Source organism: Anolis sagrei, chromosome 3 (genome assembly GCF_037176765.1).
Source record: "Anolis sagrei isolate rAnoSag1 chromosome 3, rAnoSag1.mat, whole genome shotgun sequence".
In the NCBI taxonomy this organism is placed as follows: domain Eukaryota; kingdom Metazoa; phylum Chordata; class Lepidosauria; order Squamata; family Dactyloidae; genus Anolis; species Anolis sagrei.
Window position 1 is genome coordinate 144,666,900 of NC_090023.1, and position 14,332 is coordinate 144,681,231.

Genomic DNA, 14,332 nt, shown 5'->3' on the forward strand with positions numbered 1-14,332 from the left:
CTTAGAAATGGAGATGAGCACCACCCCCCAGTCGGACTTGACTAGACTTAATGTCAAGGGGAAACCTTTACTATGGACCTGATCATGAGAAATCAGTGTTTTAATTGAAATTTACGAAGAGAGACATCTGAATTGTCCCCATAAAGCTTGCTTTGGATGGGCCATTGGAATGGGGTTGTTGATCCAAGTAAAGATAAATATTCCAGTAAAGATATTAAGGAAGATTAAGGGAGAACAAGTCAAAACGTTCTTAAAGTATTCAAAGTATTTCAGATTTCGATATGCAGCCACTGTCCAGAGACAATATTTCTTTTTCAAATCATCATAATTTCTCCCCAAGAATCGACATATTCTGAATATCTAAAATATGGTCTCCCCCCCCCCTTCTCTCTCTCTATATGTATATGTATATAGATTGATAATCCTACCACAGTAACCTCCCAACGTAGCTGAGATGGAGTAAATACATCTGAGGCTGGAAATATTACAGTATTGAGAAAATACTTTGAATTGAACAGACACAAGGGTACCTGACCCACAATAGTTTGAGATGCAAGCAAAGCTAATGTGGGAGCGGAATTTATAAAATATGGTTACAGATTGAAAATAATTATAAAGCTAAAGAAAACAAGTTGATGGACAAATGATAGGCAATGGAGCAAAAGATTAAGAAAAAACCCCCGAGTTACCTTAATCTTTTCAGATTTCATTGTACAGTCCAAGAAATGAAAACCAAACTAAGCAAAATAAATTTAAATTTGTAAACAAACCTGTAAAGTGGTTTTCTTTTTAGTAGAGGTAGGTAAAGGAATCTGCCACAAAGATTAAGAGGAAAGATCATGTTGTTATGGACAAACTGAAAATATTAAAATCCTTTGATAAATACTACAGAGACTGTATATATGGGTTAGGAAAATATATGGAATATTACTTGGATAAACCACAATTGGATGAATCATGCCTTGAATTAAAGCAAAGTCTGAATGTACTGGTAAAAACTATGGAACTTGCTTAAGCAATTAAAAAAAATTAAATCTAGAAAAGTGCCAGGCCCAGATGCATTATTATAATAAATTTGAAGATGAGCTACTCAGGCCACTAAAGATGATGGGTGATGAATTATTAGAAAAAAGGAAGTTGCCAGATCTTGGAGAAATGCTTATATTACAGTGAAACATAAAGAAAATATAGATGAGACTTTAACAAACAATTGAAAACCTAGTTCATGATTAAACAATGATTATAAAATAGTATTATTGTGGTAAGCTGAGTGGGAAAACATATTGATATATTTGAGGACTGGAAAGTTTTCCCAAGGAGTAATGTGAGAACTATTCTTAATTTGATTGAATTTTTTTTTTGGAACAGCATAATGACAAAAAAGGTTGTTTTTATTTCTTTTAGAAACAGGCAAAACATTTGACAATATTTCTTGGACCTAATTATTTCAAGAATTGGAAATAATGTACTTTGCAATAAAATTGGGCAATAATGTTCAAAAGGTTCGGATTTTAGTAAGAAGCGATGTAACAAAACCAATTGAAATGTAAAGGGGACTGACTATCCATGGTTGAACTGTTCTTATCTTTCCTTTTTATTTTGGAATTGGGGAGCATCTTAAAATACATTAAACAATACAACCAAATATGGCATGAGAAGTAATAAAAGAACAGTATTAGTTGAGATATGCAGATAATCTTGTAATAATGACATAAAACTCATTTGATTTAATGAAGGCACTTCGGGGGGAAAATGACATTTGGGATATGGTCCACATTTAAAGTGAAATGTGATAAAATAAGTTTGATGGCAAAACAATGACCCAGAAGGTTTTTTTCATCTCAGGAGCGATGTGAGAAATGCAAGTTGCTTCTGATGTGAGAGAATTGGCTGACTGCAAGGACGTTGTCCAGGAGATGCTGGGATGGGTTTCTTTTTATGTTTTATCATCCTTGTGGGAGGCTTCTCACATATCCTTGCATGGGGAGCTGGAGCTGACAGAGGGAGCTCATCCACGCTCTCCCTGGATTTCAATCTCTAACCTGTCGGTGTGCTGGTATGGCTGTACCAGGAGCTCCTACTTCATTTTCTTTCTATTGAGTGTTTGCAAGTATTCCAAGATTCCATGCATTTTGCAATAAGGTGGTTTCCCTTGCTTTGCAATTATAGGGCCAATGACCCGTCAATCATCATTATGTTCTTTAGTTCCGCCCCTTTCCCCAGGGATCTGGGAGGGAAAAGAAAGACTTCAGGCAGTCTTTCGGTTTGGAAGCCCAGTTACAGGACGTGAGCTTTCTCCACCTGTAGAAAAGCTTCATTTCTCACAACATCCGGGGGGAACAGCCCTAAGGCTTATAAGGAAAACAGTTTTACAGCACAACCCTTGTTGGGGTTAAAGATACAAATCCACATCATTCATGGAGAAAAACCAAAAGGACTCCAGCTGGAAAATCTACAAGGTCTTGGCTGGTAGGTCTACTTGGGTAACCAGAAGCAATTGGAGCCGGGAGTAGGGCCCACACCACAGAGCCTAGAAAACAGATTGCCCAGAAGGGGTCAAAAAGGGTTTTTCTTGTTAAAGAAAGAAATAGTTCTCCAAGCAAGGTGCCCACCAGTTGATTCAAAGCCTTGAAGCATTTGTTTAATTTGTTGAAGATCTAAGAAGTATTTGATAGTTTGTTGAAAACTTAAGCAATAAAGGATTTTGTTAAACCTTTCAAGCTTCTAAAGACTCTGTATAGGAAAATCCTTAGGGCGTCTCAGTCGAGGTACCCTGGCTTCCCGCTGGGCACAAAGAGCACATCCTGTTCAAAAGCCAACTGCTATAGGCCCAGTGTGTGACAGCACAGTTGGTCTTCAGTCCTGCTGCCACATGGGTTTAACCCATTGAGCCACCAAGGGGTCCTACTTGGAAGGCGACAGTGGATTAACCGTTCTTTCAGAATTTTAAGTGGGGAAAAGGGGATCAAATATTTGGGTGTCATAATTACCTACCTTTACCTAATTATGAAGAATAAGTGTTCATTATTTCAAAGTAACTATGAAAATCTATGTACATAAATTTAAAGAAATTTAGAAGTGGAGAAAGGTAAAGTTATCCCTTTTGGGTAGAATCATAGAATCACAGAGTTGGAAGAGACCTCATGGGCCATCCAGTCCAACCCCCTAGATGTGGTTAATATGCAGTAATGCAGATGTGCAGTAATGAGGGAAATGTTTTGCCAAGGCTTATATTTCTCTTCGAAATGGCAGAAAGAGATTTCTTGATTTTGTTTTGTTTTGCCAGGCTAGGAAATCCAAATAAAACATAAAATGCTGCATACTGCAAAGGCCTGTTGTTCTAGGGATATTTGTTCTGGTACGGCCATACCAAGAGCTCCAGCGTACCTTGCTATTTGTTATTTGTTGCATGTATTTTAACGTTCTATGCTTTTGCAGGTAGATGGCTTTCCTTACTTTTCAGTTAATGGGTCAATGACCTGTCAATTATCATTAGGTTCCCTAGTTCCGCCCCCTTTCTGGGTTTTGGTGAGAATTAGGAACCATTTTAGCTCAGTCCACACAGAGAAGCCTTCCTTACAGGACCTAAACCAGGACCTCCTGTAAAAGGCTTCATCATTTACAGCTTGGCCGGGGAGAAATAGCCCCATAGCTTGGCCGGGGAGAAACAGCCCCGTAGCTTGGCCGGGAAGAAAAGGCCCCATAGCTTGGCCAGGGATATACAGATACAGCCTCACAGCTTTCTTGCTAGGGATCCAGTCCCACAGCGCTTCAGCCAGCCATCACTGGGAAGTGAACATCTTCCTCCTCCTGGAAGTTCTGCAAGGGACTTCCAGGAGTTCGGTAAGTTCGGTAAGGGACCTTCGCGGCAATCATAAAGCAGATTGGACCCGGTGTAGGGGTCCCATGCCAACAGAAGAGAAGACAGATTGCCCAGGGAGAGGTCGGGGATTTTCCCAACAATGAAGGAACAGTTGCCTGCCCTTGGGGGCAAGATTGAGAAAGCCAATAGTTTATTAAGAAAACTTTGAAGCTAATCGTTGAAGATGTGTTATTGGTTCAGTAACAAAGATTTTGTTGCATCTTTAAAGACTTTGAAGCCCATCTTTTCAGGAAAATCCCCAAAAACCTCTCTCTGAGGCAACCCCGGCATCCCGTTGGGCTCAGAAATTAAGTCCTGTTTACAGTCTTTTATAGGAGCCCAGCGTGCGACAGCACAATATTGCTTAGGGATAAGAGACTTTTGGAACTTAAAGGTCATGATTTAAGATTGGATTACCCTGGTTGTTTTGGGTACGGTAAGGTTACGGCACGTGTTGAAATTTAAAATCATTGCATTAGAAAGGCTCTCCTACAAGTCTGATATAAGTATAAACAGAGACCTTTTGCTAAGATAATATTAGCTACCTCACTGCAAGAAGCCTCTTTAAAGGAAGTTATTACTGTATGATGATCTTTTGTACTTAGAACAAGATATCTGGAAAGTGAAAAGAGGCAAAGATCTCAATTGGTTTGATTGTATGCAACTTAGATTTAATCAAGATTAGAGAAATGCAGCCACAGATGTTGGAGAAAATGAGGTCTATTTATAATTGTGTAAAGATGATGACCAGGTAATTAAAGAAGTGTTTAACTTTTTTAAACTAGAGATAGAAGTTGAACCTATACACAGGTTCACGATAAGGTAGGCTCCAAACTTGGGACATAATGTTCATATGGATGCATGGGGAAAATGTGGTTGAAAGATATAAAATGTACTTTGTGTACTAATTTAAAAGAAAACCTATATACGTTGCTGTGCAGATGTATTGGCAGCAATTATTCAATATTTCTCTGTGGATCAGCTTTGTCAGAAAGATTCCCTACAACTGGCAGACTTGCAAGGCTATGGTGTAAGTATTTTCCCTTCTCAGCAGCAGCTGGACAGTTAATCCATAATAATTCTACATTCTCAGTATTCACTGTGCAGCCTAATATTTGACACAGAATTTGGTTTCCTGAGAATCACAGTGTTCACTTAAAAGTAAAACTCATTTGCAGACGTGGTAAGCATCTGAGAACAGAGAGGCTTTGAAAGAGACTGAAGCTACATGCTGGGCTATGGAGGATGGGCTGTAGGATGAGGGAGCGGTGGAGTAGGATGGGGTGGCCTGGCTAGAGGTAAACATACTAAACAATAATGCTGCCTGGGGATGGGTGGTAGGTTGCGATGGACTATAATGGACTGTAAAGGCTCAACTCAATGTCCTTATTTGTCTTTATTACAATCTCCTGCACTAGAAACAACCTTGTGGTTTCAAGACACACTCTCATAGATTTTACCATCCACAAAAAGTGCTGCTGCCCCAGTGGTACAGGTAAGTGTTGAGTGTTGGCCTGAGCAGTCATAAAAAGGAGCTCTACTCCCACTTGGCTGTTCTCTTCCCTATGTGCATTGGGGGTGGGGGCCATGAGCAGCAGCAACTTCTACCAGATAGAGGAGTCTCCAGGCCATGCAGGCAGAGGGAGAGAGGGAGAGAAAAAGACTTAGGCACATGTGTTGCGGTGCAGAAGAAAAGCCAGGCAAGTCATAGCAGGAGAATACCATATGTAGTAAATAGCTTGTCCCTACTACTTGTACTCCTGGAAATCACTGCCCTTTCAGCAGGGTGGGTAACACTGAACTACCAGTCCAGGTAAATATCTGCAGATTGAATATAGGGGGGAAGAGTCTTGTCTATTGCTTCTTCTCAAGCAATCCCTCATTGTCCAAGTAGGATAGTCTTCCAAGATCAGTGTACTGGTGGTGGATCCGTAGGTGATTTGGAGCCTTATTCTTGATCTGCATATTCTCTCGCAATGAGGGCATTGGTCTCCAGGTGGAAGGTGGTCCCAGTCGGGGTTGGCTTGACATGCCTTCCTCTTGGTATGTTTCTCTCTTTCGCCCTCCATTCGTTGCCTCTTCAAATTCTACAGCACTGCTGGCCACAGCTGACCTCCAGCTGGAATGCTCAAGGGCCAGGGCTCCCCAGTTCTCAGTGTCTATGCCAGAGTTTTTAAGGTTGGCTTTGAGCCCATTTTTAAATCTCTTTTCCTGCCCACCGTTTTCCATTCTTGAGTTCAGAGTAGAGCAACTGCTTTGGGAGAAGATGGTCGGGCATTCGGACAACATGGCTGGTCCAGCGGAGTTGATGGCGGAGGACCATCGCTTCAATGCTGGTAGTCTTTGCTTCTTCCAGCATGCTGACATTTGTCCATTGGTTCAGGTGATGTAATGTGGTACATTGTTCATCTGAAGTGAGGGGCAAAGGTGGCAGAGGCAGCAGATCCCCCAGGGAAGTGAACTTCAGGTGATTGGAGGACTTTCTGAGCTGTGAGCTGTTGTTATAGGTCTCCAATGAGCATGAGATCTCTAGATAATACAACTTCCAGATAACCAGTTTGCTTCAAGAAATGTACTGCATGCAATGTTTCTGAAGTTAATAAGGAACAATATGTGGCTCACTTGCATGTTGTATATCTTGGAAGATGCCTGTGCGTGGATTTGTTTCATGCGTGTAGATCGGTGCACAATGAGCAACACAGTCTTCACAGAAAGAGGCATTGATCCAGAGGCATGGTTAACGCGATGACCACTGACTTCTTATTTGCTGTCACAGCTGTTGAGCATGCTCCATGTTATCATTTGCTTGCTCTGCCGTTGAAGTCTTATTTCTTTGGACGATGGTTGTTCTGGTTTCTCCCCTGTGACCTTGATGTCAAGGGAGACCCATCTGGGAGTACATGACACCCAATGGCTTTACTCACAGGTTCACTGGAACATGCAAACCCCCTTACCATGTCAAGGTGACGATCCATCAAGGAGGATATATTGGTAATAGCAGAGCAAGCAAATGATAACATGGAGCATGCTCAACAGCTGTGACAGCAGATAAGAAGTCAGTGGTCATCGGGTTAACCATGCCTCTGGATCAATGCCTCTTTCTGTGAAGACTGTGTTGCTCACTGTGCTCCGATCTACACGCATGAAACAATGGCCTATACAACCTCCTGTAATAATGAAGATGCCAAGAGGAGGGGTAGGTGAGGAGCATGGCATCAGGTTGGCTTACCTATGAATGCAGCTCCTGAGTCAGACGAGTTTGCTCGGGAATCAATTCTCTGTGTTTTAATGGTTTTGCTCTTTCACAGCTCCTGCAATATTCTTCTTGCAGTGGGCTAATGCTGAGTAATGATGAAACCAAGGAAGTCGGAGATCACATGCTGCTATAATGGTCTCATCAATTGATTGAAACTATTGGATTTTCTTTTTAACAGTAGAACTGGGCCTGGTAAAGAAAGAATAAAGACTGGCAGTTACTTATATTAGCTTTCTGTACGGAGATTGTTTGTGTAAAGGAAAGCATGGTTACTGAGAAGTATGAAATGCATTTTTTTTTACTGCTAGACACATAGTCAGCTATTTACACAGAGCATGGGGGCACCTGCGTTGAAACTTATGTCAGGGAGAACCTGTCTCAAGTCAGCTCTTTGAAAAGAAATAAAAGATAAAAAGTGGTGAAACTAGGGCTTAGCCATTTAAAAACAAATCAGTGTTTTTCTCCTAGCACAATAATTTATACAGAAAAGAAAATGTTCTTCCTAATATGGGCAGATATATCTGTCTACCTGCATGTGCAGACACAGAATTGTCAGTGCTGGGCTGCTGGGGGGAGGGGGAGGGAGGGAGGAGGGCATTTGCATAGCTGACAGCATTATTATAACAGATTAGAGAGATGGGCAAAAAGTAACAAAATGAAGTTCAACAGTGACAAATGCAAGATACTCCACTTAGGCAGAAAAAAATGAAAGGCAAAGATACAGAATGGGAGACGCATGGCTTGAAAGCAGTACGTGTGAAAAAGATCTTGGAGTCCTCGTGGACAACAAGTTAAACATGAGCCAACAATGTGATGCGGCGGCAAAAAAAGCCAATGGGATTTTGGCCTACATCAATAGGCGTATAGTGTCTAGATTCAGGGATGTCATGCTTCCCCTCTATTCTGCCTTGGTTAGACCACAACTGGAATATTGTGTCCAATTCTGGGCACCACAATTGAAGGGAGATGTTGATTAGCTGGAATGTGTCCGGAGAAAGGCAACTAAAATGATCAAGGGTCTGGAGAACAAGCCCTTTGAGGAGCGGCTTAAAGAGCTGGGCATGTTTAGCCTGAAGAAGAGAAGGCTGAGAGTAGACATGATAGTCATGTATAAGTATGTGAGAGGAAGTCATAGGGAGGAGGGAGCAAGCTTGTTTTCTGCTGCCCTGGAGACAAGGATGCGGAACAATGGCTTCAAACTACAAGAAAGGAGATTCCATCTGAACATTAGAAAGAACTTCCTGACTGTGAGAGCTGTTCAGCAGTGGAACTCTCTGCCCCGGAGTGTGGTGGAGTCTCCTTATTTGGAGGCTTTGAAACAGAGGCTAGATGGCCATCTGTGGGGGGTGCTTTGAATGCAATTTTCCTGCTTCTTGAAAGGGGGTTGGACTAGATGGCCCACGAGGTATCTTCCAATTCTATGATTCTATTCAGACAGAAGCCCAACCTGACTAAAGTCTCCTGGGAAAGTTAGGATGGCATATCGATAAGTGTGCCTGTTCTAACTATGTGCTGTGCCATAGTTAGGTGACTTTATTGTTGCATCAGGAAAACATGTCCAAATTATGGACAACACAAATAAAATTGCTGGTTATCTTTAGAGAAGGTTGAGAGGAGACAATATGTGAAAAGGAAGAGGGAGCAAGCTTGTTTTCTGCTACCCGGGAGACTAGGGGCCCTTCCACACAGCTATATAAACCAGTATATCAAGGCAGAAAAACCCACAATATCTGCTTTGAACAGGGTTATCTGAGTCCACACTGCCATATATCCCAGTTCAAAGCAGATAATGTGGAATTTTATTCAGCTGTGTGGAAGGGGCCTAAGACTGGGAGCAATTGGTTCAAATTACAGGAAAGGAGATTCCACCTGAACATTAGGAAGAACCTCCTGACTGCAAGAGCGGTTCAACAGTGGAATGCTCTGCCTCGGAGTATGGTGGAGGCTTCTTCCTCGAAGGCTTTTAAACAGAGGCTGGATGGCCATCTTTTGGGGGTGCTTTGATTGTGCTTTTTTGCATGGCAGGAGTTTGGACTGGATGGCCCACGTGGTCTCTTCCAATTCTATGATTCTATGAAAACTGGCAATGGACAATGAAACTTTGGCCCATAGTATATACAAGGGTTATCCAGAAAGTAAGGCTGTAAGATTTTTTTAAATACAAAGAATGAATATACTTTAATAAAACTTACAAGGATTGTAGCATAGGAATTACATTATTTTTCCACATAATTACCATTCAGTTCAATACATTTTGTCATCTGTGGGAAGAGTTTTTGATGCCTGTGTCATAGAAGTTTCCCTCCACCTTTTTTTTTATTTTCACCTCATCATCATTGGAAAAGTGTTTTCACCTCGTTGTGTTCCTTCAGTTTGGTGAATGGATGATAGTCACTGGGTGCGAGATCAGGTCTGTGAGAGGGATGGTTTAAAACATCCCAAACAAATCAAGTTTTGCATGAGCGGTGTGCGGATGCGTATTGTCATGAAGGAGACAGACTCCCGCCGTTAGCATCCCACAATGTTTGTTTTGGATGGCTCTGCGAAGTTTCTTCATGGTCTCACAATATATTCCGTACCCATTTTGTCACATGCTGTCTTGACATTACATCCTCTCCATAAACTGAAATGACGTGTGCATAATTAAATAAGGATGGGAATGCGTGCCACTTCATACAGTGGGCCAAACTGGAACTGTCCAAACTGGTTCCCCATTGTGTCCTCCAAGAGAGTGGAGACGTTTGTGTCGATCACATGTGTTCTTGTGTATGTATGCCCAAAACTGACAATTGATGAGTGAAAGCATAAAAATAGATAAACTAGGAACACAATGTTGCACATTAGAGAAACTGAATGACAAATTAGGAGTACACTAGGTTTAGTATCATTTTTGCTGTGTTAAATCCAGTAAGGTAGGTAAAATAACCTGACCAATCTTTGCAATAGAGGAGGATAGTTCTGAATGTTTTTCAAAAATGTCCCAATTCCCAATTTCCCAATTAATGGATTCATACAAGATTCTGTTAACAATACGTGGCATGTATGATTGTGTGGCCACAGACCCTGGGATGGCTCTCTGCTCATAGTTATCTGTCTAAGGAAAAAGAAATACCTATGGTCTTGTAACTCCTGCTGACATGCGCTGCCTAAAGTTGTGACGCCAATTGAGTAGTGGCTCTCTGCCAGAATATGAATATAATCAGTTTAGAGCTATAATTTGCATTTCTCATTCCTCCATGCGAATGTCATTCAACAAACCCTCATTTTTCCGAACAATACGCCTATGATTGCAGACGTCTTGCTTGACATCTCAGCTTGGCTGTTTCCATGAAGCTTGAATCTAAGAGACTTGGGTTGGGAGACGTTTTGCTAAAAGAAGGCCAGCTGCCAATAAACCTGTTCCTTCAGAGACTGGGAACCTCATACCATTACTGAAAAGTTGTACCACTTTTCTCGGTGGCTATTCAGTTCTACTGCTTTGTGGGCTATTCAGCTCTCATTAACTTGTGTTACAGTGTAACTACTGCTATTTTCAAGTGGAGAGAGCCTTCTTTGTTGTAATGAAATAAAGCAAATTATTTTACATTAGCCGCAATTAACTTTGCTAACCTCCCTGGTGGTTATATCCTGCAGAGGTTCCAAGAAGTCAATTCCACGAGAATAAGAGATCAGAGTACCAATGGCGGCTGTGGAACAGACCTTGGTCTTTAGAAAAACTAGTGTTTAAATAAAGCTGCAAGATGATATTGCTGAAATGGTTGAAAAAAATCATCTTGGCATGATTTAGGCCAGACTAACTGCCATTTTTTCTTTTCTTTTTAAAAAGTGTTTTAGCACATTCCTTCTTTATGGCTAAAACCTATAGGTTTTGCAGCTCCTCTTGCACAGTGAAAGCATGTTCCTTGTCTGAAAAATAATGTAATATCCAATATAAGTATTTTTTTAATGGAGATCCTCTTCACTTGATTCCCCCTGGCACCTTCTACACTGCCATATAAAATCCAGATTATCTGTTTTGAACTGGATTACGTGGTAGTGTAGACTCATATAATCCAGTTCAAAGCAGATAATGTGGATTATCTGATTTGATAATCTGGATGATATGGCAATGTAGAAGGGACCCCTAAGTACTGTGTATTATTGAGTGGGCAAATAAGGTGATGGCAGGAAAAGTAGTAAATAAATATAATAGCCAAGAGGGAAAGATCTTATCAATAATATACACCAGAGGTGTACTACAATGCAGCCTGATCCCTGCACAATGGAGGACCTTCTTACAGCGACACCAGAAGCACTCCCAAGTGGTCAGCTTCTGGTCAAAGGACATTTAGTATAATGCCAAGTTTTTTTAACTTTGTTTGTGTTTTTAAAAATACATTATAACTGTACCCTCAATTTGCTTCTGTAAGATGTTCAGCTGTCTGATCTTTCTCAACTCACCTCTTCCCCTCCCTTGCAAAATACCCACACGGGTTGATATCAAAGGAGGACAGGAAGAATGGTAAAGGATGCTCAACCTTCTCTTCCCTTCAGTGCCTTTCCTATGCACTCGAGAAAGATGTTATCCCCTTCCCCTTGCTGACTACAAGTTTGATGAGATGGCAATTTTGAGAGGATGCATGGCAGAAAGGGAAAAGGCTTAGGTATCCTTTACCACTTTTCCTGCTTTTGATTTTAACTCTTAGGCTACTTTTCAAGTAAAACAATTATAACTATAAAAATAAAACTCAGGAAGAAAGAATCGTGTAACTGACTGAGTTAAAATCTTAATGAGATTCCTCTGCCACCTCTTGGAAACCATCAGAACCCTATTTAAAAGTTATTTCATAGAGATTGTTTAACTAATTGGCTTAACGAACCACATCTGATACTGATAAATGGACCATTGACAGGTGATAGGATTATTATTGCCGTGCATCATAAAATTGTTTTATAACCGTATTTAATGGCAGGCAGCATTGGTACTTCCTACTTGTCCTCGTGCCCTCCTGCCTTTCTCTGCTGTGCGTTGATGGGATGTCGCTTTGGAAGTAGGGACTGGCAGCGTGGCGCTGCATACTTAAAGCCTGTAATATGGGAGTTGCAAATATGTTAAGCATTGGGTCAAAGAAATAAAAATCCAAGTTTAATTGAAGCCATAGAGCCGGAAGCTATTGTAGCCCATTTAGTTATCCTTCCTGCTCAGTGCCGGAAAAGGAGAGCTAGAACGTCCTCACCAGATACGTAGCTGTTTGATTAAATGTTTCCAGCTACTGCCACTTTCGTCACTTCTTTCATTGGGTAGTTTCATTTACAGATTTTAAAAAGTCTTTTTTGTAAGCTAGGTCTCTCTAGAGTATGCTTCAAAACATAAGCATGAAGTTTCAATATTCTGTCCAATGGCGAGTAAGTAGGACTGAAACTCAGCCTCTTATGTATATGTGTGTAAACATGCACACACGCACGCACGCACGCACACACACACACACACAAGGGCCCATTCACTGCAGCAAATAAAAGAAGCATATTGGGAAAGAAGAAAACATCCTTCTCTTATCAGTTTTAAATCTATTTGCTTTGATACATTGTACTTCTGGTTTCTTTATTTTTATTTTGAAATATCTTTCATATTTTTATTGTATTTGAGCAGACTATTGACTTGCCTTTATTATTTAAAATGTATGCAATACCTAGACCCAGATGTAACATGAACACATTTGTTGAACTACAGTTTTTATTAATTCCAAAATTTAGCAGTGTCCAATTTCCCAGGTGTACCTTTATTCTCCACTTGTATATTTTCCTACTCACATCCTCTTTCTCGTCTGTATGTGGACCGAATTATTCAGTGCAGTCATTTTAGCAGGATAAAGCAACTCACCTTTATTTTGTAGTAGTTATGTTTTGCCAGTCTCTAGTGTAGTATTTGAAGAACTGTTGTTTACATTACAAAACATTTCCCCAATTGTTTCTTTTAAATTTTGTCTTATGCCCTATTTACAAATCCAAATCCTAATTCTTCTCATCTTGATCATGCTTCTGGAGCAATAGGTTACTTTTCTATGAAAATCCGTAATTCTTTTAAAATGATATTTTACTATTATAATATATGTACTGAGGAGCCTTCTAATCAAGCCTTCTAATCAAGGTGAAAGAAGAAAGTGCAAAAGCTGGGTTGCAGTTAAACATAAAAAAACAAAGATTATGGCAACCGGTCTGATTGATAATTGGCAAATAGAGGGAGAAAATGTGGAGGCCGTGACAGACTTTGTATTTCTAGGTGCAAAGATTACTGCAGACGTAGATTGCAGCCAGGAAATCAGAAGACGTTTACTTCTTGGGAGGAGAGAAATGACCAATCTCGATAAAATAGTGAAGAGTAGAGACATCACACTGGCAACCAAGATCCACATAGTTAAAGCAATGGTATTCCCCATAGTCACCTACGGATGTGGGAGCTGGACCGTGCTTTTGAACTGTGATGTTGGAGGAAAATTTTGAGAGTGCCTTGGACCGCAAGAAGATCCAACCAGTCCATACTTCAGGACATAAAGCCCGACTGCTCATTGGAGGGAAGGATATCAGAGGCAAAGATGAAGTACTTTGGCCACATCATGAGAAGACAGGAAAGCTTAGAGAAGACAATGATGCTTGGGAAAATGGAAGGAAAAAGAAAGAGGGGGCGACCAAGGGCAAGATGAATGGATGGCATCCTTGAAGTGACTGGATTGACCTTGAAGGAGCTGGAGGTGGTGACAGCCCACGGGTAGCTCTGCCGTGGGCTAGTCCATGAGGTCACGAAGAGTCGGAAGCGACTGAATGAATGAAGAACAACAAATATATGTACAATGTATATATTGCACAAAAGGGCCACTGTAGCTCAGCTGGTTAAACTGCCTAGCTGCAGAAAAACTTGCTGACTGGGATGTTGGCAGTTTGAAGCCATGGATCGGGGTGAGCTCCCACTATCCGTCCTATCTTCTGCCTACCTAGCAGTTTGAAAACATATAATGTGAGTAGATCATTAGGTACCATCTCAGTAGGAAGGTAAAAGGCGCCTTGCAGCCATGCCGGCAAAATATGACCAGGAGAGTCTATGGACAACGGGCTCCTCAGCATGAAAAAATAGAACAAGAGCACCTCCCCATGGCAAGAGCTGAGCATCACCTCTCAATGCCAGAGATGGAAAGGGAAACCTTTGCCTGTGTTTGTGTATTGTATGTCATTGTTCACTG

The 14,332-nt window shown here is 41.1% G+C and overlaps 1 protein-coding gene across 5 annotated transcripts in view; it reads left to right on the plus strand.

Annotated features, from left to right (window-relative positions):
• Nucleotides 1–14,332, plus strand: part of ENOX1 (ecto-NOX disulfide-thiol exchanger 1) — a 527,672-nt gene that overhangs the window by 39,598 nt on the left and 473,742 nt on the right. The window lies entirely within an intron of this gene.